Genomic DNA, 24,473 nt, shown 5'->3' with positions numbered 1-24,473 from the left:
ATCTGCCTCCAATGCAGGAGACCTGGGTTTGATCCCTGAGTTGGGAAGATCCCCTGGAGAAGGGAATGGTTACCCACTCCAGTATTCTTGTCTGGAGAATTCCATGGACAGAGGAGCCTGGCGGATGAGAGTCCACGGAGTCACAAAGAGTTGGGCATGAATGAGTGACTAACACACTAACACCATTCCATGCATAATCATACATGTATTTATATTCATTTTAAACAATAATATTAGAAAAAATAAGCACCCATATACCTCACCCACCATGCTTGAAACAGAATATCCCCAGTATAGACCTGAAGTCTCCAATTCCTTCTATGATGGGATCCCTTTCTCTCCATCACTGGTAAACTACTATCCCAAATTTTTCTTTCCTTTTAAAAAATTTTACCATTCATGATGCACACATACCTAAGGTTGTTTTGGGTTTGGAGTTTTTCTTTTTTACTTTTTATTTAGTTTTTTTTTTTAATGTTTGTTTATTTTTAGGAGTGACTGTATAGTCCCTGGAATTCTCCAGGCCAGAATACTGGAATAGGTAGCCTTTCCCTTCTCAATGGGTAGCGTTTTCCTTCTCCAGGGGATCTTCCTAACTCAGGGATCGAACCCAGATCTCCCGCATTGTGGGCGGATTCGTTACCAGCTGAGCCACAAAGGAAGCCCAAGAATACTAGAGTGAGGAGCCTATCCCTTCTCCAGCATATCTTCCCGGCCCAGGAATCGAACTGGGGTCTCAGGCATTACAGGCAGATTCTTTACCAGCTGAGCTATGAGGGGAGCCGTTACGAGCGACAGGGTTTTTTTTAACAGGGAAGGCAAAAAAGGTCATACTTCATGGGAAGCAGAGGCTGTGCTAATAAATGCTCGTTACAAAGCTGTTCTGACAGGGAAGCTGGGGAACTTCTCAGGGCTATCCACTGCGTCCCAAATCAGAGTTGGTAGTAAGTGTAAATCTGAAGAAAATCCGTGTGTTCAACAAACTGCAACCTCGAGAGCTCTTATACAGGGGAAATCAAAACGTGAACATTCTTCTGTTCTCCTACTCCTCCATTAAGTAAATGGGAATGATTTAGGCAATGAAATTCATGACAAGGTGCAGAATGGTGCTGGCAAAAAGAAAATCAGCAAAGCCTCCCTCCAGCGAGATATCCAGGAAATTCATTTTGCTCTGTGGGTTGATCTGTATTCTCAGGTTAACCTCTAAAATGAAGCTCCCCACACAAGAGATGAAGCCCAAGAGGAAAGAACTGAAGGGAAGGTCGCCACGAGGACACAATAACCAAATTGCAGCCTCCTGGTTAGCAGTATATACGGAAATATGCATCCAACCACTTGAGACACAGAGGAAGGGAATCCAAGGACTCCTCTGAGAACTGTGAGGTGAGCACTGATGCCGACATGACTACACCCTCAATATTCCAGCCCACGTAACCTAAACTTCTAGGAGACCCAAGCAGACATAACTATGTTTGCTGTTATTTAATTTTACTCATTTTGTCATTTACATAAATGGTGTCATTTCATATGCATTCACCTGTTACATTTTTTGCTTAGTGTTGCATTATTTTGATAAACATGTCGATGTGTGTAGTTACAGTTAATTCATTTTCACTGTTGCAAGCCATTCTGTTGTGTGTGCATGCTAAGCAACTTCAGTCATGGCCCACTCTGTGCAGCCCTATGAGTGGTAGCTTGAAAGGCTCCTCTGTCCATGGGATTCTCCGGGTAAGGATACTTGAGTGGGTTACCATGGTCTTCTCCAGGGGATCTTCCTGACCCAGGGATTAAACCCATGTCTCTTATGTCTCCTGCATAGAAAAGCATGTTCTTTATCTCTAGTGCCACCAGGGAGTCCCATTCTGTTGTATGTATATACAGCAATTTGTTTTTCACCTCTTCAATTGATGGGCATTAAATTGTGTCCTAGTTTTCACTCTTAGGAGCAATGCTAACCTGAATGGTCTCATATGTGACCTCTGGCAGAAACATCCAATAGCATCTCTAGGGAATATACTCTGGGAAAGGAATTTATGGGCCATTAGGTGTGTACATTTTCAACTTCATAAGGTATTACTGAACTGGTTTCCAAAGGAACTGTATCAATTTGTCTAACCATTCTTCCTTGTTGATAGCATTATCAGTTATCCAGGGGTACTTATTACAGAAAAGAAGGAGGTTGGAGGAGGGTCAGAGAAGATGTGATGATGCAGTTCCTTGGCAACAGACCCAGGAATGAGGGAAAGACAAGGAAGCAGTTCTCCCCTAGAGCCTGCGAAAGGGGCAGAGCCTGCCATTCCATTTCAGACTTCTAACCTCCAGAACTACATAATACATTTGCATTTTTTAATCCACTAAGTACAGGGTGATTTGTTTTAACAACAATAGGAAACTAATGAGGCCCTGAGGAACAAAAAGTTGTTCTTTTCATTTTCAAAGATCCCAGCCCAACCACTAAAGATGCCTCGTTAACAAGTAAAATTCACTTTTTTGTTTTTAAGAAACAGTGAATCAAATATGTCCATTTAGTTAGATAAAACAAGTATTTATTGAATGCTTCGATTCTAGCAATTAGGTTTGGGGAAATGAGTTTGCTTAAGGAGCTTGTGATACACTCCTAATTGGAAGGACCAACATCTAAACAAAAAATAGCAGTATAATGAAGTAAGTGCTCTGAGAGAAGTGGGCAGGACAGTTTGTAGGTGCACAGTTTAGAGACACCTTTGCTGAAGACAAAGAAACACTGTCCTGGACAGGGGCTGCCTGAACTGGGAGATATAGAGTGGACAAGGCTTTTTCAGTAGAAGTGGTCCCACACGCAAATGCATAAAGACAGAGAACTCATGTATTTGGGGGAACCACACGAAAACTTAGCGTCCATGTTGGGTTGTTGTTATTTAGTCACTGAATCATGTCCAACTCTTCTGTGACCCCACGGACTGTAGCCCACCAGGTTCCTCTGTCCATAAAATTTCCCAGACAAGAATACTAGAGTTGGTTGCCATTTCCTTCTTCAAAGGATCTTCCCGACCCAAGGATTGAACCCATGTCTCCTGTGTCTCCTGCATTAGCTGGTGGGTTCTTTACCACTGAGCCACCTGGGAAGCCCATCCATGTTGGGTACCAGGTGAAAAAGAAAAAAGAAAAACAAAACAAGAGCCTGAAAGACAGAGTTATAGAGGTTCCTGCATGGCGCATGAGTAGATTCTATTTTATCTTATAGGTTATGAAAAGCTTTTAATTGATCTTGACAGGATTTGATTTGCATTTTATACAGATCCTCTGATTTCCTAGCGGAGACGTACCTAAGACAGCGTGATCAGAGCAGAGAGAGTGACTCTAGGTGGAGGCTCAAGGTGTCAGATCAGCAGTGGGGCAGTGGCAGGTAGAGACAAGAAGGAGGCGGATTTGAGAAATGACTACAGAGACATATCAGCAGGATTTGGAAAGGAACTGGATTGATGGTTGAGAAAGAGGAGGGGTCTTGAATTATCCTTACCTCCCTGGCTTGGACATTTGGATATTCAGTTGGGTCATAATTGAGACAGGAAGTACAGGAGGGAGTTTCAGTTTTTCAAAAGGGGATAAATGAGTTCCCTGTGGGACATCCTGAGTACCAGGGAGAATGTTAATTCAATCTGTTAAAGGATAGAAAGAGAGGAAAAAAAAAAAACAGGTCTGACTGAGTGATTGGAACCGAAGCAAGCGCACAAACAGGAGTTTGTTCTTATCTCCAGAACTGCTTTCCTAAAAGAGTTTTTGTCTTGTCCATTGATTGCCTACCATGTGTGTTTGTTTCTGCTTTGAAAGCATTAAGAAAAGGTTTTGAACAGCTTACCTGTATGCTTCTCTGTATTACCAAGTTGAGCATCCAGTGACTAATGGGCAATTAGAAAAGCTGAGTATTGAAGTTATCAAGAAACTATATGTGCATAGTTTATACGTAAATGCTGCTGCTGCTGCTAAGTCGCTTCAAGTGAGTGTTAGGTAAATTGTGGAGTGCCTATAAATCTTGCTCTCAGGGGAATGAGGGCAGGGTTTTCTGTGGGAAGTCATAAACCACAGAGAGGTTAACCTAAAAATCCTGGCTCTTTTCCACCCTCCACCATGCTGAACAAACATCCTCTGAGCAGTCAGGATGAGAGTGCTTGGAAAAGAGTTATAATAATTACCCAAATATTTTCTGGATAGATCCTTGATATGCTCTTCTATACGTTTTTTTTTTTTTCTTTTTTTCCACTCTAAAGTTGTTCTCTGAGGAGTGGATGTCTGATTCCAATAACGATCCCTACTTATCTGCTCTGATATGAGGCCATCCACTCAGCACAATGAATGTTGTAGAATTCAATCCTATTCAGAGAAGCCATATCAAGAAGACTGATAGCCATCAATAACTGGGAAAGACTGTATTTCTATGAACAAATATTAGGCAGAATGGCCCTCTCTGAGAGCAGAGTACAGTAAAGATAAGAAAGTAATTGGCCTAACTTCATCTCCTCTATACTCCAGGAAATTGGAAGACCAAGTTAATAAAAGACCAAGAAATTCCTGAAAAAAAATCTTGCTCTCAATGTAGGAATTTGTTCCAGAAATTGGAGCTTCTAGTTGGTGGTGTTTGCAGTTTCTGGCTAAATATAATGCTACTGTAAATTTGCTTGCTTGGATTCCTTATGTTTACTAGAGTTCCAAGGTGATAAAGAATTGATCATGTAACAAAAAATATTTGAAGTTATAAAGCTTAATATGAACACAGCCTAAACCAAAAAACATGGTTGGGCAAGAATGCAAAAGCAAAACTGTGCTTCAGTCTCAGGGATACAAAGCTGTTATATCTAGCAAACATCGATAATTAAGAAATTCTTCAGAAAGCAAACTAAGCCCCATAAAGTTAAATTCAAAATTTTATACATTTTAGAAAATCTAAAATTAGTCATCTAAATAACTCTTTCAAGATATTGAGTAGCCATAATTTAGAGCTCTGTTTCATACATAGGAGATTAAACTTCTACATGCAAGACTGTAATTTTCTTTTCATGAGTGTAATCAAAGTTGATATTTAGATGTTAGGTCTTTAAGGTATAATTTTCTCTTCATAAGTAATTGGTAAATTGAGGACTTTCCAAAGCCAGAAAGTAATACAAGACGTCAAAAACTGTTTCAATGTATATGTCTGTTCTTTAAATAAAACTAGGCCAGATAAATCTGCAGTTTCTTTCAAACATATTAGAGATGGGTATAACCCTGCTTCCATCTGTCATCCTTTCCAATATTTCATCACAGGAACATCTCCTTGGATCTTCTTTCTCCTAATTTTTTTTTTCTAAACTGTTTGAGTTCTACTCTTTCAAATCAGTGGGAGATGACCGTCCTGAGATAATTTTTATCGATACAGTTTAATATTTAGTAAGCACATGGTATTCTAAAGTTAGTGATATATATAAACATCCCCCTGGAACAGCTAGTTGAATCTTTAAAGGAGGATTCCTATGTTACATAGAGTGTAGCATTATTAGAAAGACCTTAATTTATTTTTAATGTTTTTACTCTTAAATGTCTTTCAGAAACAAAGTGGATTTTGTTTCATTTCTATGATTGTATGAAAAAAAAATTACCCCCAAAATCAATAGCATAAAATAACTAAGGGCTTCAGCAAGAGGACTTAAAAGGCTGGGTTCTGAAATGACATAAAGACTTGTTGACTCATGTGTCTGACAGTGGATGTTGGCCGTCAGCTGGGAATTGCATTGCAGCCGCAGTCTGCAGCAGCTGCATGTGGCTTCCGTATGTTGCTCCTCACACCATGGTATCAAGGTCCCAAAGGAAACATCCCAGGAGAGAGAGCAAGGAATAAGCCATAGGACATTTTATGCCCTAGTTTCAGAAGTCACATGGTATCCTTTCTGCCATATTCTATTGGTCCAGGCATTTAAAAAACCCACCCACATGTGGGATTAAGAGATGCAAATTACTATGCATAAAACAGAAAAGCAGCAAAGATATATTGCATAGCCTAGGAAAATATAGCTATTATTTTGTAATAACTTTAAATGGTAAATAATCTATAAAATATTAAATCCTAGTTTGTACACCTGAAACTAATATAATATTGTAAATCAACTATACGTCAATGAATAATGAACAAATAAATAAGCTAAAAATATATTTTAAAACACCCATATTCAAAGAAATGTTCACCATCCCAAAATTGGGCCAGAGAAGGACATGTCACATAGTAAGAAGAGTACAGAATGGGATATATACATTGGCGTGGCACTTTTTAGAAAGTATAATCTGCCACAAGTCAGATTCCAGCAAGAATGTGTCACACATCAAAGGACATTGCTAAAACAACACTAATATCAGTAGACAGAGTAATAATGTGGCAAACATATGTAACAAAGAGAAACATTTTTCTTATTTTAAATATTATTTATACAGTATCCACAGGAAAAAGAAAAACTACAGTTATGCAGAATTTTACATAGATAGTGAGTGAACATAAATCTTGAAGTACAGATAATTCCAATTTCAGGAGAATATTTCTAATATTCACTATATTCACAAGCAATTAAAGAGCCATTGCTGTACAGCTTAAACAGTAAGCAGTGAAATCACTAAAGGGATATGGAAAGATAGAAACTTCTGTTACCAGTTGTAAATGGGAGGGATGCATTCTTCAAATGCTGATGAGGTTTATTACAGTTCTTATGGGAAGGCAGTGCAGAATTTGCTAACAGGCAAATTGGACTGCTATATTCAGAAGAACCTCATGGGTTGAAAAGACCCCAGTCTTTTCTGCTTTCTGAAGTTACCAAAACATATTATGTCATGGGAATCTGATACCTCCTATTTTGCTCAAACTTGTTAAGCCTGGGTATTAAAAAATAAGCCACAAAAATTAAAAACAAAAAAAAAGATGAGACAACTGCTCTTACCCTTAACCGCATAAAATATGTAGCTCACAGTGGGCAATTAGGCACCTAACACCTAATGCGGACTGTACCAGAGAGCTATCGACTCATGTTCCCAGAATGCCCCCCTGCCAATGCGTCTTTGAGCTTCCCTGACACTTTCTCCATCTATCTGCTTTATCTTGGAACTGTTAAGTTCTTAAAAGATTTCAGTCCTCTAGCTAAAGCTGATTGATACAAAAGTGAAATCTGACATAAGCCAAGACAAGAGCACCATTCTCCAGAATTTGAGGACCTGGTGGTAGGAGCTGAAGATGTAAAGCTGGAAGCTAGGAATTGTCATGTTTCACCATAAAATCTACTCTGTTGCAAGTAAAGAATGAAGCCAAAGTAGAAATAAAAATGTAAATGGAGAGTCTTGGTTTCATTTGTGCTCTGGTTATTCTTGAGAATGGGTCACATCACTTGCTCTCTGAGACACCCCACACATTAGCCAGAAATCACCCACTCCACTACAAAGAATGAAAAACTCAATCAATAGTGGCTTCCTTTTTTTTTTTTTTCAATCAGCCTACGGGAAGTTCGGGGCTGAAGTAAAGACGACATCAAGGATCCATGTTCCCTCCAGCTGCCCGGCTCCACCGCTCTTTAGAGCATTTACCACAATGATACAAAAGGTTGTGGCTCCTCTTAGGTTTGAAGAGACTCTGCAAAGTGATGTATCTGAATTTCACACAAGATGAAGAACATGCATGAGGCAAAGTGCATGACCCTCCTCTTCTTGAGATTTTATTTGAGAAAGAGCTTTCCCAGGGATTCCCACCAGAACACAGGGTTACTCCTAGCTATAAAGGGATACAGATTTCTAATCTTATTGAGAAGTCTATAGTCATAAATTATCAACATGCAGGGAAGATGAGCAAAAATTTTGGTCTGGCCTCAAATAAAAGTATCTGTTAAACTCCATATTCGCTGACTAATTTACCTACTCTTAAGCCAGCTTGAGTTTCTGAAACTAGACACAAATGAAGGTGATCTCTTTTATTTATTTCTAAAGTGTATAATGGCAACTCAGCATTCATTGACATCTGGCTTCCCGGGTGGCTCAGTTGTTAAGAATTCTTCTGCCAGTGTAGGAGATGCAGGAGACAGGGGTTTGATTTTTGGATCAGGAAGATCCCCTGGAAGAGGAAATGGCAACCCTTCCAGGATTCTTGCCTGGAAAAATCCCATGGACAGAGGAGCGTGGCAGGGCTACCATCCATGGGGTCACAAAGAGTCAGACACGACTGAGCAGCTGAGCACAGCACACACATATAACAACTACACTGGATCTAGCTCTTCCCAGTTATTTTGATATATCAGTCATCGCGCGCGCACACACACACACACACACACAAAGTCATGGCTCAGATGAACATCTTAAAGAAAAGAGCAAGTAATATCTTGAAAGAAATATCTTTTGAATCAATGGAGCTTACATACAGAAACAAAATATAATAACAAGAATTCCTGTAGGTCTTGCTTTCAAGCTCCTTCTCCTCTATGAGATATTAGTTTTCCCTGTAAGAAGACATATATCATCTGATGCCTTTTCTATCACAAGGACAAACAAGTGTAAACTGCTAAGCACAGCTTGCGGCTCTGGGCGAGTCGAGCGCACATCAGCTCTTCCTACCGAGCGCCAGGACTTCATCTCAAATGCATCCTGCATCACTCTCCCTGAACCCTGCCACCCTGCTGACAACCAGGTCTTCATCATTTCTCACTAAAGGTAGCTTTCCTCATCTGTTTCTATGTGAAAGCACAGTAAACACAGTCGCCTAGGTTTGACATCCCCTTCTTCTCACTTTCCTCTGTCTCAGCTGTCTCAAACAGCCAGCGTAAGCCTCCAAACTAAAGTGTTGCTTCATCCCTGACACCCACCACCTCCTCAGAGGCTCTGCTTCACAGCAAGTCTTTGTATCTGAGGAAATTTTTAAAAAAGGAAAGCTGCTGGCTTATTCGATAAGATGAAAAACTCTCAAACCCTCCCAAGTTATCCGTGAGAGGAGGCCCTTCAGTGGAGACTGTGGCAGATTTTGCAGCCCAAAGCCTCTTGCGGTTCCTGCGGAGACCTCTCTCTGATTCCCATCCAGAGAACTCTACTTCCTCATAGACGATCTGGCTCAAGGAGGCATCTGATTCCTCCTTTAACACTTGGTGCATTATAGCCTTGGATGTGTCCATGCGTGCAGGTCGCTTCAGTTGTGTTCAACTCTTTGCGACCCTGTGGACTGTTATCTTCCAGGCTCCTCCATCCATGGAATTCCTCAGGCAAGAATACTGGAGTGGGTTTCCATGCCCTCCTCCAGGGATAGCCTTGGATAGAATGTTCTAATGTTTAGATAACGGGAAAATATACAGAAATAAAAGCGTATTTTCAATGACGCAGGCCTAATTTAAAAGCTACAGCTTACACTTCAGCTTGAAGGCCCTTGTTTTTTGGACACTGTTTGGGACTGTTTCCAAACAGAGCTATATTCCTTCATATTGGTAGGGGGTGGACAGGAAGAGAAGGAAGGGAGGGGAGAAGGATGGAGAGAGGGAAAGAGGAAGGGAAGAAAGGAGGAAAAAAGGCAGGCCTAGAACAGTCATGGATCTATCACCTGTGAACTACTCAAAGAAGCACAAATTCTACTAACTCAGTTTCCAGGAATGGAGATGTCTCTGAACTCTCCAGGTGATGCTCAGGCCCTTGGCCTCCTGCTAAGAGCCTGGACAGTCAGTACTGAACATGTCCCTGGTGAGCTGGAGACAGCGGCACAAGTGAGTGGCTAAGAACAGAACTGTTTCTGAAGTTTCAAAATGTTTACGATAAACCTTTAGAAGGTTTATCATAAACATCTGTGTGAGTGTTTCTTCCAACTTCATGATTCAATAGTATTTGTCTTAATGTAAAAATTCCCCTACATCTACTCATAAAATCAATGCTTCAGGAATGTGCATATGTTTTTCCTGTGGCTTTAAGAAACACAAAAACCTTTACCCTCTTTGAAAAGCATGGGATTGGAGACAGAAGTGGCTCCTTCATTCCCTGGAGGAGAGTCCACTCCAGATCCTCTCTTGGATCAGCCTCTCCCATTGTGGCTAACCCGGAGAGTGTCTTCCTGCCTTTCAGGCACCTCTACCCTACGGAGTCAACATCGCTGGGGGCTCAAGTCTACTCCCTTTCTTCTTGTCCACAGATCCCTGTCCTGTTGCTGGATCTCAAGTTCCTCATTCTCTCTGTCCTGATTTCTAGAATCTGCCCTTTCCTTCTTCCTGCCCACTGCGTCACTTCTTTCACCACTGTCTCATGCACTCCTTGCCCTGTAACATTCCTCAGGCCTTTGATACTTAAACACAATGGTTCCAAACAGACCGTTTGCTCTGAGTAGCCCTGGGCCTGACTCAATTCTTCTGCATCGCCCTGTGCTGTAAGACTTCCAGTGTATGATCCTGTGGGTTTTTACACTCTGGTTAAAAGTCATGGCCCTTCGTCCTTCCTTGTGTCTCTGTGCCTGGCCCCTTCGTTAATTTCCATTGCTGAGCAAAAGAATCAATAAGTAATCTGCAGGGCCCAGGGCAAAATGAAAACATAGAGTCTCCTTTGACCAAAAATTATAGATTTCAAGGCAGCAACAGAAAAGCATTACACCAAACATGAAGCCCCTCTAGACTGGTGCCACAAGCCCAGGACTGGGAAGCTGTCCCTGGTCATCACCCTATTCAAAGACTTTTTACTACATATTTTCTCTCACTGAAAGTAATTTCTAGCCACCTTTTCTGACACTAACCATCTAGCTGTCCTGTAAGCTGCTTCCATTTTAGTGGTCTAATAACACCAGGCCCTTGCTCATTCAACAGTAAACATACTGTAAAACCACTGCACTCTCCTGCTCTCTGAGATGACACAGTTTTCATACATTCATCCTGTTATCTTGACACAAATGGCTATGTTTTGTCTCTGTCTCTATGTTATGTTCATTCTGAAGAGGGAAAGTTAAAATTTTACATAACCTCCTTCTCCTTCTGACTCTGTAACTCAGCTGGCCCCTTGTAAAGTCTAGATCATGTAGGTCATGTAGTCTCAGAAAGTAGGGACTTGCAATACTAAGATCTGGACTTTGTCTCATTCACCCTTGTCCTGCTCTTTGCAATCACTCAGCCCCTGCAAACCTGCTGCATCATGCCTTTCTAGGCCAGGCATCCCCCTCCCCATCTTGACTGCTGTTCCCAGGAGCACGAAACCCCTTATTGTGAACCAGCCTATTAACAGCTAGTGTTGCCCACTACAGTCTGTCTATAAAAACTCTGTCGTCCCATTGTGCGGGGCTCAGAGCTTGGAGTGTTAACTCCTCTGAGCCCGCCGGTGTAATAAACCCGAGTTCTCCAGCTCTCCAAGTGTGGAGCTTGGTTTCTTGAGTACAGGTTTCTGTAACAATTCCACAATCGCAGGCCTAGGTAAAAATTGCCCCACGTATTGGTCTGTCCTCTTTGGCCCCAGACGAAATGACGCTCTTCTTCTGAAGGCCCGGAAGTTTTATTGTCTGTATATCACATGTAATTTATTTCTGTAGGTCGTGATTTGTGTCCCCTGTCTAAAAATCAACATCTGTCTTTATCTCCCAGATACTCTGGGCATGTAGTGTGTTCCTTGTCTGTCTAAGGGGTTTTGAGTCTAATTATCTTGATCATACCGTGCTAAGAAGTCCTTTAACCCCAGACATGTGGATGCCTCTCTTTTCCAGGAAGTCTGAGAGGGTACTTCTGCTCATTCTTGGCTTCAGAATGAGACCAAGGTGTTTATGCATAGGATGGAGAGAGAGAGGGAGAGAAACAGAAAAGAGGGAAGTAGAGATATTCCCAATTCCTCCCAAACTGGAAGACATCCAGACCTCTTGATTCATTGGTAGTGTCTCTCCCTGTTTTTCGACATGAATCTGCCTTTAAACACAGAATGCATTCCAAAGTCAAATGGGTTGGGGATATGATTGCATATTAATGAATTTATGGTTTCTGTTCTCATCATTAGTGAAGATGACCAGAAGCAAACTGGGTAAAGTGAATATGTGAGTAAGGAAATAATGAACTAATAAAAGTCCTATCTTTTGGTTTCTTCTGAGAAAATTGAGTGGTTTCTGAAATGTACTTTCAGCAACATTGGAAATTTTATTAGCTTATTGAACCAATTCTGTATTAGTTACTATTGTGCACTGAGGATTTAAAGACTAATGAAATATGGTGTGTGATTCTGAGTAGCAGCAGAAGAGGCAGGTTCTTGCCACTGAAATAGGTGGGGCAAGGGGAACAGCAATAGAACAAAGTAAATTATATGGTGATTAAGCAGAAAATAACAAGAGCTAAGGTCATGCAAAGACCCTCCCAGGTGTTGGAATCAGGCCTTCCTTTGTCCCAGGAGAAACTTGTGCTGAGGAATAAGTGAGCGGCAGCCAAAAGCTGCTAGGTGGGAGTCAGAACGCAGAGCCAGAACATCTGGTTGGGAGTGTCGTCTGTTTGGGAGCAGACTTTTGAAGTGTGGAAGAAGGACAAGCTGGCCCGAAGGATGCTAAATTCACCGCAACTGGGGAATCCAGGTATCAGTAAACAGAACTGCCCCTGGTAGTTTTCCCAAATTAGGAAACAGTGTAATCCTCTCCTGAGCCCTTCATTCACTTATTTTCTTTTAGAATGAAAAGCTATGTCATGGCCCTGGAAATTGTTATAAAACTAACTAATCCTGACAAAAAAATCTCATGATCATACCACAGAGTAGAAGGTATAAAATGGCTTTTATAGCATTGCAGCTCAGCTAGTAAAGAATCCACCTGCAAAGCTGGAGACCTGGGTTTGATCCCTGGGTTGGGAAGATCCCCTGGGGAAGGGAAAGGCTACCCACTGCAGTATTCTGGCCTGGAGAATTCCACAGACTGTATAGTCCATTGGATCATGAAGAATTGGACACGACTGGGCGACTTTCACTCACAAGGTTTATTAAGCAAGTATTTGACTATAAGATGTCATTGTGCCATCTCTTTTTCACTTTGCCTCCCTTCCTTTCTGAAGGAAAAAAAAAATAGTGGACTGCAGGGGAAGGGGGAATCATCTTTGCATTTAGAAAGCAAAGGTATTTTCCAAAATTAGGTGAATCCCCTCAGTCCCATTAGAATGTTATTATGAATCATAAAATATTAGTTGCATAACACTTTTGAAAGTATGGATGGAGAGGATGATAAAATTCCCAGGAAAAATTAAAGACAGTCAGATATCAACCTGGGACTCTGACAAAGCCCCAGTAGGCTAACATACATTCTATGAAGATATGAGAAGCCTTCCCAAGAGGTACTAGAGGAAAGAGAGTGTCTTGCAAATATTAGTAGAAATGAAGCAGGTACCCTGTAACCAACATTGTATTCCCACCACTTGAAGCAGAAATCATGAAAGCATGCACACATGGCAGTATTTTTGTGCTGATCCCAGACTCCCCAGAGGACTTTTGCTTGAAGGGAGGGATGGTCGTGAGGAGCTCAAGCTTTTAATGTTGCTTTCAGAATTGTTTGTGGTGGGGGAGGCGATTTGTTTAATTTTTTAAGCTGCTTCATTTTGCCTTTTCAGAACCATATAATTTCAGCATCATCTCTTAGTCTTTGACTCCAAATGGCTGCGGCAGTATCTGAGTTAAAGTAGAATGGTCCTTAAAAAGAGTGGAATATGCTGTGTGACATTGGGTTTAAAAGGCTGGAGGGCACTTCTGCCATACCCAACAGGCAGCTGACCACAACTTTGCAGCAACTATTGTGAACATGGCAACAGAGGAGAATCTATTCTAAAACAAGGTCAATAATCAATTTTGGGAGTTTCTAATATGGGAGCCTAACTGATCAAATGTCTTGAATTGCAGAATTGTACTACTGTCTTTCCTGACTCTGGGGAGATACAGTCCAGGACAGAGGAGGCAGGCAGGACAACACAGGTGGTCCAGTTAGTTCAGTGGCCCCATCCCATGACTGGTGTGGTCTAAAACCTCATCGCAGACCACCCTCATTTCTAGCAAGTAAGTAGCAAAGCCACAGCTAGAAATAAAATCCCTTGATTCTGGAGCACATTGCTGTTGCACTACATCATCATACCTGATTTTGGTCTTGCCAAAACAGAAAACATTTCTAAAAGAGTGAATCAGCCTAAGAAAACACCAACAATAGATCAAATTCAAGTCAGTACAGTTGGAATTATCATCACTAATTCTGTCTAGCAAAATCCCAGCCACCATATTCTCAACCTCCAGCATCTTCTGGACAATTTAATCCCTAAGATTAAAATATATATAAAATTTAGCACTGGTTGTGCAACTTACATTTGCCAAGCAAAAGTGTTACTTGTTTTATGTATTTGATCATCACAGTCAGGTTGATTATAATCCCAGCTTTATAGCTAAGGCCACTACTCCACAACAGAGTAGTGGAGACAGGGTTTAGCTGTTGAATGTAGTGTGCAATACATCCTTGATGCTTTGTCTGCTTCCACTCTCAGTAAGGCATTTCTGTCCTGTTATACCTCAGGATAACCATAAGTCACAAGGCAGATGATATAAAAGGAAAGCACAATTTAAGACAACATGCAGTTAAAATACATCTATCACGCCCTAATCAATATAACTATGTACGTGTAATAAAACCTAGACATACAGAAGGATACATTCTTTTGCACATTAAACCACTCAGTTGTCAAACTGGTACAGTTTACACAGGATTAATATTATACAGTGACTTAATATTTACCCATTACATATCTCAATGTAAAAAATGAGCTAAATAAATCATATGGATTTAGAAACTCAAACGTTTGTGACAGCATTAATGGATATGTAGTGTAAACTTCCAAGGTTATCATCCCTGCCATTAGTGGTTTTAATGGCCTATAAGTTTTCTTAAATAAATGTTAATTTCCCTAAAACTACAAAATGATTAGCTGATAAATGTTCAAAGAAAAATGTATTTGGGCACCAGGAAAAAAAAACAATCTAGTAATTTTCCATCAGATAATTTTTTCCAAAGCTTTATTTGCTCTTAGATAATACAGTATGTTTTGGATTTTAAATCTCAGACTTGGCATGCCTATATCTCAATGAGAAATACATTCTTTTGTGAAAAAAAGGCTTTGTTGACAGAGTGAACAAAAATTATAACTTTAATGAAAGATTATGCTCTACTTCAGATAGAATCTGTGCCATATTTAGCCATCTGCATGGTGTGGTTTCATGTACACCAAAAAAAGAAAACTCTCACAAATTACAACAAAAAGCTCTTGTCACTTTCTTGCTTCAGTGCCAAAATTGTCACTGTTGGTTACTGCTCTGGACTGGATAAAAGGCAGTTGTCAATCCCTATGTTGCCTTTGAGGAAAACTGTAGCTGCCAATAGTAATACCTTAGAGATGGTTAAGCTATCATGTTATCTCATGTGAAATTGAGACATAGAATACATGAATATTGATAGATGGAAGTTTGGAAGCATAGAGAATCAATAAACAGACTGAATGAGGGCTACAAAGGAGCTGGAGAAGCATTAAAGGAAGCTCCACCAGTTAACTGCTAATTTCACTTTTGGTTGCATTTGTTCTTTTACATCTTGTCCTTAATACAACCTACTTTCAGTTATTGATACTTAATTAGACTCTGGAAAATCCAATCCTGAGAATAAATATTATAATATTAAAGAGAAAGAAACAATCGTTTCAATATTAAATTTCAAAAAGGTTTAAAATGCTAAAATATTTAAACAAAATGTTAAGGCAGCTGGAGACTGGAAAGTTGTAGCAGAAGGTACCTTTTACCAGTTGATAAGATTCTGTAGCAGAAATACCAATGTTTGGGCTTTTTGTTATTGTTCTTGACAGAAGTGTATAAAAGAAATTTAAGACTTTATAGAGAATATTTTAAAGAACTCAAATAGATCTCTCTCTCAAAATGTTAATCAGGATAATAAAATGTGTATTTGCGGACAAACCTTAAAACAAATAGTGAAAAATATAAGAAACAGATAAATGTCTGTTCCTGAACTTCACTTTCCACTATTGAAAATGTATAGGTGAGGTTATCCATAGGTGAGCAATTCCAGGCACCAAAACCTGTATCACTCCACAAAGTCATAAAATGTTTTTTCTCTTTTTCCTGTAAGTTATACAGAGAATAGTTCTCTTCTGCAGTGAGTCATAAAGAGGTTATTGATATTTCTCCTGGCAATCTTGATTCCAGCTTGTGCTTCTTCCAGCCCAGCGTTTCTCATGATGTACTCTGCATATAAGTTAAATAAGCAGGTGACAATATACATACAGCCTTGATGTACTCCTTTTCTTACTTGGAACCAGTCTGTTGTTCCATGTCCAGTTCTAACTGTTGTTTCCTGACCTGCATACAGGTTTCTCAAGAGGCAGGTCAAGTAGTCTGCTATTCCCATCTCTTTCAGAATTTTCCACAGTTTATTATGATCCACACAGTCAAAGTCTTTGGCATAGTCAATAAAACAGAAATAGATGATTTTCTGGAACTCTCTTGCTTTTTTGATGATCCAGTGGATGTTGGCAATTTGATCTCTGGTTCCTCTGCCTTTTCTTAATTCAACTTGAACATCTGGAAGTTCACGGTTCACATATTGCTGAAGCCTGGCTTGGAGAATTTTGAGCATTACTTTACTAGCATGTGAGATGAGTGCGATTGTGCGGTAGTTTGAGCATTGTTTGGCATTGCCTTTCTTTGGGATTGTAATGAAAACTGACCTTTTCCAGTCCTGTGGCCACTACTGAGTTTTCCATGTTTGCTGGCATATTGAGTGCAGCACTTTCACAGCATGGGAGGACTCTGTGGTCTGATCATATTCTAAGGATATTAAATAATAAGGATATTATCTGTCCTTATTTGAAGATGGCTTCAATAAAAACAGTACAAATACAACACTGGCATCAGAACACTGTGATGTCCGTCTTGGAATAGTTTTTCTTGCTAGAGCTAGTGTACGGAAGTGGAACTTCAGAAGTCCTTATAAAATATATAACCTCTTTTGGTTCTCAGTTGCTAATACCTTATTTCTTTCATCCTAGAGTGCAAATTTTCCTACATTTTAACATGCCTGAAATTGGACATGTCATATAATCAATCCCATTAAAATTATGATTAGAAGCGTTTCTCTCTCAGTCGTTTATAGAATTATTGTGCATCTTACAATAGATAGTATCTCAGTTTTGGTGAAATATGGTAAGTGCTTGCACATTTGACAGAATTTGATCTGAGATTTTCATCCATTGTAATATATTATCTGGCAACAAATTTGTCAGGAAGAGGAAAATGTCCTTTACCAACCTGTTACCACTGGAAAACTCACTTATCAAAGAGATGTTTGCTAAATGGCCTAATTGACTCAAAGATAATTTTGCATCATGATACAACTCGAAGAACTCAGTAACAAAATACATTAGAGGTTGTTAAGTAGATATGGAAAATATTAGAAAGCCTTAAATGAATGAAGTTTGGGGAAAATTAATCTGGTCAAACCCTACAAATTAAGAAACTAAGAATCAGTTAAGCAATCAAATGGCCTAAGATTCCACAGTAAACAGAGTGGCAGAATTCATGTAATGACCAAGGTTCATAACTATTTTATGCTGTGAGCACTGCCGCTCAGTCATGTCCAACTCTGTGGCTCCACGGGCTGCAGCCTGCCAGGCTTCTCTGTCCATGGAGTTTTCCAGTCAAGGATACTGGTGTGGATTGCCATTTCCTCCTCCAGGGAATCTTCCCAGTCCAGGAATCAAACCTGCCTTTCTTGCATCCCTTGAATTGGCTGGCAGGTTCTGTGTTACAGTTATCTATTTCTCTGTAACAAATTATCCAAAGCATGGAGGTTTAAAAAAGCAAATATCTTGTCACTATTTCTGTAGTTTGGAAATCCAAATGTGGCTTGGTTGAAAGCTTCTGACTCAGGGTCTTTCACAAGGTTTCGTCAAGTTTTTGGTTAAGGATGAAATCTCATCTGAAGGATTAAGTGGGTGAGGCTGGGAAGAATAAACTTCTACACTTGTTCACATGATTGTTGGAAGGAATTTTAAATGATGACAATCTCTCCAGAGACAATAGAGTTCTCCATGTCATTTGTTCTATATTATAATAAATACTTAGCCACTTTTCAGTTTGTATTGCATCTTCCTGATAGTCATGGCCAAGATTATCATGGCCCCAGGCAAAATTTTCAAATGCATTAAAGTTATATCTGTATTTTGTGCCTATTAGTACATACATTTTAGGAAAGGCAATTAAAGTTAACGGAGCATTTCTTTGGGTAATAGAATTATGGTTGATTCTGTTTTACTTCTTCAGAGCTTTCAAGTTTTCTACAATAAGCCTGTAAAATGCAAATTATTTTAATAAATGAATTTTCAATGTCTTAAATCTCATCAGCAATTTAAGTTAATTATAATATATAAGCTTTCATGTTTGCTTAAAATGTATTGCTTTCTGCACTTAAGATTTTTCCTTGAAAGTTCAGAATTATAAGTCCTTGAATTTATTTCTCCCTGAATAAGTCTAACACCAAAAAAAGACTTTCAGCTTTGTGGCCAGTTCAAAGTTCATACCAAGCTTCAGAAGCAGAAAAAAAGGTAGAAGAAAAGGCCCAGTTCCTTCTGCTCTCTCAGACAAGGCAAAGCAGTCAGAAAGGTCAAATGAATTGTTTTCTTTATAAATTTGGCTTCCTGAGCAGGTAGATGAATTCATAGTTTTCATTTCTGTCTTGCCACTTTGCACAGTCAAACACGGGCTATATAAAGGCATCATTATTAGGGAAAATCTCTTTGCAAAATGTCCAAATGCAGTCATCTGGATGGAGAGGTCTTTTTCTCAAGAGGCACAGCCTCTTTCAAAGTGGGTGTTGGGTGTCCAACGGCCTTGAATTGTGCCTCGGGCTTGACTAATAACTGATGTCCCAATTACTCTACAGAAGATGTCCTACCTATTCTAAGAGATCAGCTCAGGAACTAGGGAAACTCAAAGAAGAAGGAAAAAAAAAATGATGCTGATTTAGCCTGCGGCAAGTTTTGGAATGTGAATCATTTACATTTCAACATTAAAAACAATTGCAGGGCTTTTTTGCCCCACTTTTAAAGAGACAAAAACACTGAGTTGTGACCCCACACAAAGACTTGACATGTTGGCCCCTAACATTTGATTTATTCTTTTTAAATCAAAATCGTTTACTTTATTAACAGATCAGAAAGACTTATTTTGTCTTAAATGTTTCCAGAATGTGCTTCTTTCTGAGGATCCCACTGCAGTAATATAAACTTGTACATATGTTCACACACAATTATAAGCTTAGAAGAGATCATAATTCCATGACTTCATCACAGTGGCTTTCAAGGCTGGAATAGTAATTACAGCTGTGCTCACTGTATTCATCATGCTCTTCACAAAAAAAAACAAAAAAAAACATTTTCATATGAAACAATGAGTACTTTCAAATTGTTTTAGAAATAGGGTGGTGTGTAAATAGAATAAACAATATATTAGAATCTAAATGATGATTTATATTTACAGTCCGGTATGATATTTTTACCCTTGGAGAAGGAAATGGCTACCCAATCCATTATTCTTGCCTGGAGAATTCCATGGACAGAGGAGCCTGGTGGGATACAGTCCATGGGATCGCAAAGAGTCTGACAGGACTGAGTGCCTAACACTTTCACTTTCTTTTCTTCATAGTATTTTTAACCAATTATAACCACTTCCTTTAATTTAGCATTCTCAAAGAAAAAAAGTAACATGTTTACAGATGGGTAGGCAAAAGCAACTCATGCAGTTAAGCATAATCGTGAAGAAAATCAGGAAGGCTAATTTTAAAATAAATTTTTGATAAATAGGAAAGTAGATAAGAAAACTCCATAAACTGCTGAATTATCTATCAGCTTTGTACTATACATTAGAAACTCCCAACATTTTGAATTTTGAATGTGTTTCTTTCCAATGTGTGTATTTCAACTGTGAGTAATGTCTCGTATGAAACCTGCCTTTAAAAGATCAAGAAGCAGTAAAATTGAGCCACCCAAAGATAAATGAAACCTACCTTGCAAGTTTCATATCACCCCAATGTCATGTCTTTTGATTCAATAAATCATGACTATTCTGATGATCAGCTATAGTTGGGAGAAAAGAAAAAGTTAAATATTAAATTATAATGCTTAATAAATGGAAAAAAATAGCATATCAATTAGAGGGGATACAGAAAGAAAAAAAAAGGAGGAATTTTCATACAATGTTATTTAACATAATCTCTCAAAGGTATACATGGTATGCAACAGGTACTTTTCAAATTTAAAGAGTGCCAAGAAACTCTTCTGTTGCTTTGTTTTATTTTTGCTTTTGTCATTTGGCTTTACTTGGGACTACGTCCTGAAGAATATGCTTGGAAAATACCAAATTATCTAAAAAATACATAGGTGCATAGGTACTCGAGTAGTCTGAAACAATATTCATGCAACAAAATTGAAGGCCTGTTATGTGTTCTTTTGACAGTAGGATTAATTTGAAACTATAATACATAGTCCTTTTCCTTAAGGAGTTTCCCATGTGTGTGCATGCTAAGTCACTTCAGTCGTGACTGACTCTTTGCGACCCCATGAACTGTAGACCAACCTAGACAGCATATTAAAAAACAAAGACATTACTTTGTCAACAAAGGTCCATCTAGTCAAGGCTATGGATTTTCCAGTTGTCATGTATGGATGTGAGAGTTGGACTATAAAGAAAGCTGAGGGCAGAAGAATTGATGCTTTTTCAATGTGGTGTTGGAGAAGACTCTTGAGAGTCCCTTGGACTGCAAGGAGATCCAACCAATCCATCCTAAAGGAGATCAGTCCTGGGTGTTCACTGGAAGGACTGATGTTGAAGCTGAAACTCCAATCCTTTGGCCACCTCATGTGAAGAGCTGACTCATTTGAAAAGACCTTGATGCTAGGAAAGATTGAGAGCAGGAGGAGAAGGGGATGACAGAGGATGAGATGGCTGGATGGCATTACCGACTCAATGGACATGAGTTGGGGTAAACTCTGGGAGTTGGTGATAGACAGGGAGGCCTGGCGTGCTGCGATTCATGGGGTCGCAAAAAGTGGGACACGACTGAGTGACTGAACTGAAACTGAAACTGAACTGTAGCCCACCAGGCACCTCTGTCCCTGAGATTCTCCCAGCAAGAACTCTGGAGTGGGTTGCCATTTCCTTCTCCAATAACGTGGTCATTTTAGGTCTTTTAGCTGTAAATTTTTGTTAGCTCCATATCCAAAGGGGCATAGCTAATAATATAAATCAGTGCATATGTGTTCAGTCATGTCTGATTCTTTGGTACCCCATGGACTGTAGCCTGCCAGGCTCCTCTGTCCATGGAAATTTCCAGGCAAGAATATTGGAGTGGATTGCCATTGCCTCCTTCAGGGGATCTTCCCGACCCAGGGATCCAACTCGCATCTCTTATGTCTCCTGCATTGGCAGGTGGTTTCTTCACCACTGAGCCACCTGGAAAGTGCTAAAATAAATTAGACCCATCACTATTTTCTATGTTCTTCTATTAAAATGTTAACATAATCCTTTCTCTAAGATTCTTTGCTCTTTTTCACATAAGCAACTGTTTCTACCCCCAACAAGGAAACTATTCAGTAGAATTCCCCAAGGATCAGTTCAGTTCAGTCGCTCAATTGTGTCCAACTCTTTGTGACTCCATGAATCACAGCACGCCAGGCCTCCCTGTCCATCACCAACTCCCGGAGTTCACCCAAACCCATGTCCATCAAGTCAGTAATACCATCCAATCATCTCATCCTCTGCTGTCCCCTTCTCCTCCCGCCCCAGTCCTTCCCAGCATCAGGGTCTTTTCCAATGAGTCAGCTCTTCCCTTCAGGTGGCCAAAATATTGGAGTTTCAGCTTCAACATCAGTTCTTCCAATGAACACCCAGGACTGATCTCCTTTAGGATGGATTGGTTGGATCTCCTTGCAGTCCAAGGGACTCTCAAGAGTCTTCTCCAGCACCACAGTTCAAAAGCATCAATTCTTCTGCGCTCAGCTTTCTTCACCGTCCAACTCTCACATCCATACATGACCACTGAAAAAAGGATAACGGAGGAGTTCCGATAAGATGGCGGAGGAATAGGACGGGGAGACCACTCTCTCCTCCACAAATGTATCGAAAGAACATCTAAACGCTGACCAAACTTCACAAAACTACTTCTGAAGGCTGGCTGAGGACTTCAGGCTTCCACAAAAACTGCGCATTATCTTCAAAAGAGGTAGGAGAAATTATAAAAGATAAAAAGAGAGACAAAAGAGTTAGGGACGGAGACCCGTCCCGGGGAGGGAGTCGTAAAAGAGGAGGAATTTCCAAGCACCAGGAAACCCTCTCACCGGCGGGTGTAGGGGAGGATTTTTTATCTCGGAGGGCAACGTAACTGGGAGGAAAAAATAAATAAAATCCACAGATTACGTGCCTAAAGCAACTCCCAGCAAAGAACCCCAGACGCTCGCATCATCCGCCACCAGCAAGTGGGGGCTGAACGGAGAGGAGCGGGCGGCATTGCCTAGGGTAAGGACCGGGCCCGAGTGCCCCGAGGGCAATCTGAGGGAGCTAACGTGAGATAGTAACCTAAACTGTGGGACAGCGAGAGAGAAAGAACTATCCCGCGAAAAGCCCAACTCTAAGGCACTGCCGGCCCGCTCACAGAACAAAGGACTGAGCGATACCAGAGGAGAGCTAGCCGGCTGCGGACCGCCCCATCCCCTGCCGGACACAGCGGGCAGGCGGGGCCCGCCAGAGCCGGAAAGGGGCAAACTCGGCTCCAGAGAGGGCACCCCCTACCAAACTGCAAACAGGCTCCCAGTTTCTAAGCAAAGACTGCCTGAGATCCCGGAGGGTCGACAGCCGCCGGGAGGGTCGCAGCCAGAGACCAGCTCCCCAGAACCGACACAAAGCACACCGGAGCCGGGCGCGCCCGTAAACCGAGGCGGGGACCAGGGAGGTGATAAGCCGCACCGCCCCAACAGGGAAGAGCGCCCTCGCCAAACTCCTGGCCGCCTGGGCAGCTCCGACCGGGAACGGCACAAGCCGCGGGCGAAACCGAGTCTGCGCCTTTGTGGAGTAACCGGGAGCCTGAACCTGAGCGGCTTAGACCTGGGAAGTGCACGCAGCTCAGGGCCCGCTCCCCGGCCGAGTAACCTGAAGCCTGAGCAGGGTAGACGGGGAAAGCACACACGCCGTGAGCGGGGGCGAACCCAGTGCGGCCGAGACACTGCGAGCTTACCACACGCACGCCAGAATTGCAGTGTTCCTTCCTCCCCACAGCACGAGTGAACAAGCGAACCTAAAGAGATCACCTCCACCGCTTTGTTGCAGGGCGGAAATTAGATACTGAAGAGATCTCCAAACAGAAGCCAAATAAACAGAGGGAAGCGCTTTGGAAGGGACAGGCCAACAGATTAAGATCCCTGTAGTTAATACCGACTGCATTGAAAAGGACCTATAGATCTTGAAAAGTATAAGCAGGAATAAGGATCTATCTAAAACTGAGCAGATCCCACACTGCTCACAACAGCTCCAGAGAAAGTCCGGGATATATATATTTTTTACTTTTTTTTTTTTTTTTTTTAATTAAAAAAAAAATTTTTTTTTTTCTCTTCTTTCCTTTTTCTTCAAGTCCTCTATTACACCTTTAACTTTCATTTTCATAACCCACTATTAACTTGCAAAAAAAAAAAAACCCTATTTTTGAAGCAAACTACATACATATATCTTATACCTTTTGTGTTTTCTTTTTTTAATGTTTTTTTCCTGTTCTACATTTTTTTACTGTTTCTTTTTTTACTGTTTTACTGTTTTTTTTTTCTTTTTACACTGTTTCCTTTTTTCTTTTTTTTTTTTTTTAAGATTGTAAGTTTTATAAGAGTCTAACCTCTACTCTAGATTTTTAATCTTTGTTTTACATATTTGATATCAACTTTGTACATTTAAGAACCCAATCTTTAGGACCCACTTTTACTCAGGAGTGTGATCACTGGCCTGATCACTCTCTCCCCCTATTGATGCTCTTTCTTCTCCCTCAGGGAACCTCTATCTCCCACCCTCCTACTTCTCTTCTCAACCCAATTCTGTGAATCTCTGAGGGTGTTCTGGGTACCGGAGAACACTTCAGGAACAGGATACTGCCCAGATCTCTCTCTCCCCTCTTAATTCCTCCCTTTCTACTCATGCTCACCTCTGTTACCTTCCTCCCCCCTCTCTATGTATCTCTTTGAATCACTCTGAGGGTTCCAAACTGTGGAAAGCACAGAGGGAAGTGCTTACTGGCTAGATTGCTCTCTCCACATTTGAATTCCCCTCTTCCCCTCCTGGTCACCTCAACCCACCCCCCCCACCTCATCTCTCCATGTAACTCAGTGAACCTTTCTGGGTATCCCTCACTGTGGAGAATCTTTTCACCATTAACCTAAAAGTTTTATTATTGAGGCTGTATG

At 40.6% G+C, this 24,473-nt stretch overlaps 1 pseudogene; it reads right to left on the bottom strand.

Moving 5' to 3' along the window:
- Positions 1–1,072: 1,072 nt before the first annotated feature.
- LOC145521882 (dolichyl-diphosphooligosaccharide--protein glycosyltransferase subunit DAD1 pseudogene) lies at positions 1,073–1,403 on the bottom strand (annotated as a pseudogene).
- Positions 1,404–24,473: the final 23,070 nt, after the last annotated feature.

This window comes from Giraffa tippelskirchi, chromosome 9, assembly GCF_054371585.1.
Source record: "Giraffa tippelskirchi isolate mGirTip1 chromosome 9, T2T-mGirTip1v1.2.pri, whole genome shotgun sequence".
Classification (NCBI taxonomy): Eukaryota; Metazoa; Chordata; class Mammalia; order Artiodactyla; family Giraffidae; genus Giraffa; species Giraffa tippelskirchi.
The sequence above is the reverse complement of the archived record's forward strand: the minus strand, read 5'-3'. Positions and strand labels throughout refer to the sequence as shown.